Below are 6,106 nucleotides of genomic sequence, written 5' to 3' on the forward strand. Positions count from 1 at the left end.
AGGGGACCAAGTTTTTATTCATATCCGGCCCAACAAAAGCACCATCCGGTTTGGGAAGGGGACGAAATTGTCACCTCGATTCATAGGGCCTTTTAAGATCAAAGAGAAGATTGGACCAGTTGCCTATCGTCTTGTACTGCCGCCCCATTTACATAAAACCCATGATGTTTTTCATGTATCTGTTTTACGACATTATGTTTCTGATGAATCTCACAAACTAGATTGGCAGGACTTGCAGGTCTCGGACATGGGAACCGTAATGGTAGAACCATTATGCATATTGGACCATAGGGTTCTGTTAGCGCTTGAGATTTCACCCTAGGCTGAGGAAGGTAAACTTTCAAGGCAACATCAAACCATTTCACCTCGTAGCTAGCCCTACGGGGTATGAGAAGGCTCTCTCCGGTCTATCTCGGCAAATTTTCAATGGGGTGAGATGACCAACAAGTAAACACTGATATTAGGCTAGTAAACTGATTAGGAAGGTTGATTTAAAGTTTTTGGGGTTTTTGGTGGCAATTGGAGGGAGTGCAATTCAGGGTGTGGGGATTGAGCTCAGTTTTTGCAGGTGGGTCTTTGGGGCAAGGAAGGAGTTTGTGCTGATGCCTTAAGCTGAGATGGATGATCAAGGAAGAAAGAGAGGGAGCTAAAGAGGGCAAACAATGACTTTGAATCCTCTTTAGACAGTGGAAAACATAAATATTAAACAAAATTGAAAGCTGAGCATGGCATGCATGAATTCAAACTTTATCACTTCTTTTGTTTAATTAGCAGCAATAGAATAAGAGATGGAACACATAAACACACTTAAAATGACAAGTAGGAAACACACCATCAACACAATAATCCACAAGAATCCACAATGATGTCTGCAAAACCCTGGCCTTCCTTTTCCTCAAATTGCAGAGATACAAGTAAAATATACAATAGAGCTTCTCCCTCAAGAGTCCAACCCTGAAAATGAGCAAGAGAAGGCATAATATAGATGATCTAACTCCTTTCCCCACCTCTAGGGGTCGAGCTCAGCTTCTTAGGAGCTGTTTCAACTAATTCTAAACCGAGCACTAGATAATAGGAAGTCAAAACAACTTGCCTCTAAAACTTAGGTAACCCATCCATGCATTTAATATTCACTATTTACATCAAGGAAACTTATAGAAGTGTTAAAGGAGAGTAAATGTATCCATGTGCCATGAGAATTACCCAACAATCCATCATTTACATGCATTAAGAGTCAACCAAAGTAAAAACAGTGTTTTGCAGGCCGAAATAGTCAAAATGGTGAAATTTCCCTGAGTGGTCGTGCCCCTCCCTTGGAGTGGTCGCGCACATTGGTAGCTGTGTTTGAGGGCCTTCCTGGTGTCCAAATCAAGTGCAAGATAGCTCGTTGGAAAGGTCTGCGAGTCTACTTTCCAACCCCACCAGAATTTTTGAATTTGGAGTTGATTTGACCCCTCAAAAGTCATTTCTCCCAAGGAAGCTTTCTGCAACTCAAAAAAGGGGCAGAAAGTCAAAATTTGCATGTATTTTGAGCTTTTGGAAGCCCAAATCTTTATAAAATCTGAAACCCATCCATAGGAAAGTGTATATTTGCATGAAAATTCCAAAAATGTAGAGTTTTCCCCGTTCTGAGCTTTCCCCATGACTGGTCGCGCGCGGGGTGAGACCACTCAAATGGCCAAAACCTGTAAAATTCCCAAAAATGCTAAAAATGCCTCAAAACTCTCAAAATTTCTTGGGCTCCTCTCTTTTATGATGACCACCTTTGCCTCCCCTACGAGGCCTCCGTTGTACCTCAACCTCTGTGGAAGAAGACCGGTCATCACCTTGCTCATAGGTTTCAGTGGTTGACATGGTGCTTTTGAGCAAAGTGGAGAAAATAGATAAAGTAAACTGCTGCCCTTGCCTGCAAAAATACTGAGTTGTATGCTGTTTTCAAGGGGAACAAAATCATGAAGGAAATGTTAAGGGAGGGATCTTTCAACAAGGAATGGGAACGCGTGATATGACAGGGAATTTTTTAAGGGAAAATTCACAAATTGTCATGCATATAGAATCTCATTTTCATCATTGGGAAATCATTTGCAAAGAACATCTTGTAAGGGAAAAAGCATGTATGATGATGACCATGGAAGGAGCATACATGTGTGAATAGGGACATAGGAAACCATACACAATTTACTTATTGGATTTTCATGTGCATCATAAGGCAAACTTTTGGTCATGTACATTTTTGACATAGGGGGAAGGGTTTTATTAAGCAAAGGATGTCAAATGGATACAAGGGGAAAACAGTATGTACATGTGTTTTTACAATATACACAGCAACATGTTTTGTAATTTTATTGTCACATTACTCTTTTCTTCATTGCACATATATCTTTTTCTTTTGGCTTTGTTTTTTATATGTGTAGGGTGTTGGTGTAGGGAATTAGGGTTTGCATATGCTTGGGGAAGGGATAGGGTTTTAGGAATTTTGGGATGAGAGATTTAGTATTTATTGCAAATGAGATAAGATATAAACATATTATGACATTTGTGAATTTAATAGGAAACAAGGAGGGAATAAATAGGGATTTAAAGCCTTGAAAAAACATCAACCCTAGCATAATGCCTACATGAACAAGCAATCACCCAAATCCATTTCTCCTTACATTTCTTGGTGATAAACATATATATGCAAGCCCATCATTTCATGTTTCAAGCATTCAAACGCACTAGAAGACCCTACCTCGATCAGTTGAGCAAGCAAGAGGGCGATTTAGTCGATTTGGAGTGGTTCTGTAGAAGACAGCTTGAGTGGTCGCGCCCCTGCTCTGAGTGGTCGCGCCCTGCCTGAGTGGTCGCGCCCTTTAGAAAAATACACTGCAGAGGGGTCGCTGAGTGGTCGCGCCCTACCCAACTGGTCGCACACTGAGCCTGAGTGGTCGCGCCCCTGAGAATGACTCCAACTTTCTGCAAATCGCCTCTTTTGACCTCTCACTCGTTTTTGCAAGCTCTTAGATGCACAATGAGGGTGTTTTAGAGGGAATTTGACTCTTTATAAGCCCAATTTGAAAAAATTTACTTACCAAACCCACTTTCTAATGTTTTGTTTTGGCACTTTCTTTTAACACTGTTTTGAGTTTACTTTTGTCTTGAATTTGACTTTTTGAGTGCTTCAACTCCGTTCTTTTTGCAGGTAGACCATCTGATGGACTCTAGTGAGGAGACCAGGGTTATTGCCAGCATTGTGAAGAAGTTTTGAAATTTCCTTATTTTTTACAAAATTGACATGACCTTGGGTTTAAAACCAGGGTTTTTAAATCCAAGGTATAAATGAGCTGTACCTGATGAAAATATCCATGAAACATATTTACATACCTCCTTCCGGCTTGCTGGGGACCCATGGACCTCTGACTCATGATCTTGCAATGACATTTGACTGAAACCCTAGACCTAAGACTTTGGACTTCAAGACAAAACAAAACAAGCGTGACACAAGTTCATTAACTAATATGACCTGATCCAGCAAAGCCAAGAAGGGAACAAGGACCAGCTCCTCCATCAGTTTTATGGCATGCCTAATGGAATGCAAAACTGATATCGATGAGACACCTACTTATGCATATGCAAAGAGTTTTTTGATCACTGATGGAGGGCATCATGACCGACACTAACATTGGCTCCAATGGGGATGGTAGCTCCTTGGAGGTGCCAAGAACCTTAGACCTCTGGGAGAGCAGACCAGTGCTTTCATCCATTGGGCGATGGAGTCAAAAACTCAAGCTGAAATGCATGACTGAAAACCGACTCAAACTAACTTAACAACAAGACTGAAAATGGACTAACAAAGGACTCATGACTCAACTAAAAACTGACTCAATACTTAAACACAATCGACCAACTGAAAATGATGCTCAAAGGGGAGCTTATTCATCACAACCTACTCTAACAGTTTCATACATCACCTGGTCAAGTGAAATGAAACAACCAATGTAACCAAGCAAGTATCCGATCTGCTGTTCGAATTCTCCACAAGTTCTCGCTTATGAATAACAAGAGAGAACTACTGAAAGGCAACTCTGATGGCAACTTAGAAACAGATCCGTTGAATGATACGAACTCTCTATCTGCCTCCAAAAACACTGCATAAGGATCTTGAAATTCAAGCTCACTGGAACTTAGCTCATCCAATGGATTACTTCTCTTTTCCTCATACCATGCATGCAAACTTTGATCTGAGCCTTGTGATGAGACCCCTGCTGAAAATGACGAAGAAACTGGCTGCCAGATCAAATTCATATCAGCACATTTTTCAAGCTCACATGTAGTCAATGGAGATAGATTTTGACTGCAAAACTCATCGAAAACATCAGCTATGGGATCATGAAAAACTTGAAAAGACTGCTGCAATGTATCCATTGAAGATGTATGACATCCTTCTAGCTGTTCATCTTTTTCTTGAGAGATTTTACGAAGATTCTGCCTTATAAACTGAAATGTTTCGAAACAAAAGGGAATAGAATCTTGCTGCATCATCAAATCATGTATTTCGGCTGCTATACCTTCATCTGTAATCTGCCCTTCAATTTCATTTGGTGGCTGCAAATCTGATGCTACAGGCTGCTCAAGAATTTTGTTATCTGTCTCATCCTCAACATTAAATGATTTACTATGCAATCTACCCTTCAAAAACTGAATTGATTCAAAACAAAATGGTACAGAGTCACCCTGAATCATTAAATCATGTGTGTCCACTTCCAAGTCTTCAGCTGCAACTGGACAATCAATGGCTTTCGGAGGTTGCAAATCTGAATATGAGAAGTCTTGAACCAGGTTTTCATCGCGCTCAAGAGGATCCAATTCAAGACTAGTCAACAACGGATTTGTGATTGCATGGAATTTGTCTCTGATGAACTGACATGAATCAAAACAAAAAGGCAAAGATCCTTCACTTACTTCAAAATTTGCTGCACTTTCCTCGTCACTGTCATAGCTGATATATGATGGCTGATCATTGTATTCGAGCTGCTGAAAATGAACTTCTTCCTCCCACAAACGAGCTGCTGATTTGACTGCAAGATTAGCTTCTGTTTGGAGAACATAATCATCATCATACTCATCAAACTGAGGCAAATCAACGGTATAAAACATATCATCAAGCATGCAGGTCATATCAACAGTTCTTTCTTCTCCTAGATGATCTACAAAACAATCACTATGAGTGCTATGACAACTAGGATGGGAAACAAAATGTTTTGGATCAGCAACTTGTTCTTCTTCAATCAGCGAGCCATGAACATCATAATCATTCCTTGCGGTGATCTTGTCCATCATCTCTTCTACTGCACTTACCAAAACGTCAAGCTTTACCTCTAGAGATTCGGCCGGATCTATGTTTTTCATCTCTTCTTCCTTCATCCTTTCCCTTCGGATCAGCAGATGAGCCTCTACACTTACTGCACTGTTTTGCATCTCGTGAAGTGTTGCAATATTCTTTTCTCTCAGCTGAAACTCCATCTCTGGATCAAAGGCACTCGGATAGTGCAAGAGAGCAGATCTAGTAGTAGGCCTTATATCAACTGGAATCGAATAATAAACTTGGTTAAATCTGGCTGAAAACTGTTGTACTGTCTCCCCAGGTAGTCTTTTTAGCTGGTTATACTCTTCTACAATCAAGAAAAGGTTCTGCCCGATCATCCACCTATCGAGAAAAACTTTGACGAACTGCTGGAAATCTGAGATGCTTGCATCAGGCAGGGTTTTGAACCAACTCTTAACTTCAGCTTGCAAAGAAAGAGCAAAAAGCCTCATACTAACATCTTCATCATCGACTTCAAAAAGGTCAAGAAATAACTCAAAATTCTGCACATGTTGCTCAGCGTTGACATCCTTACTTTCACCATCAAACCTCGGCAAGTATAGATCATAGCTTTTGGGGAAAGCATGAAGAACCGAAGGTAAAACAAGAGGTTTATACCGATCTGGAATTTTACAAGGTGTAGGGTTATGTACAGCAGGTATAGGATCAGTCTTGGTCTCTTGGGGCTCATCAATTTGAAAATGGTCATCACAAAATTCGGAAAAAGAATCTTGATCAAGCTCAAAGGCATGCAAATCTTTG

Source organism: Pinus tabuliformis, chromosome J, assembly GCF_031772625.1.
Source record: "Pinus tabuliformis cultivar Carrire ecotype Pingquan chromosome J, CPIR1, whole genome shotgun sequence".
Taxonomy (NCBI): domain Eukaryota; kingdom Viridiplantae; phylum Streptophyta; class Pinopsida; order Pinales; family Pinaceae; genus Pinus; species Pinus tabuliformis.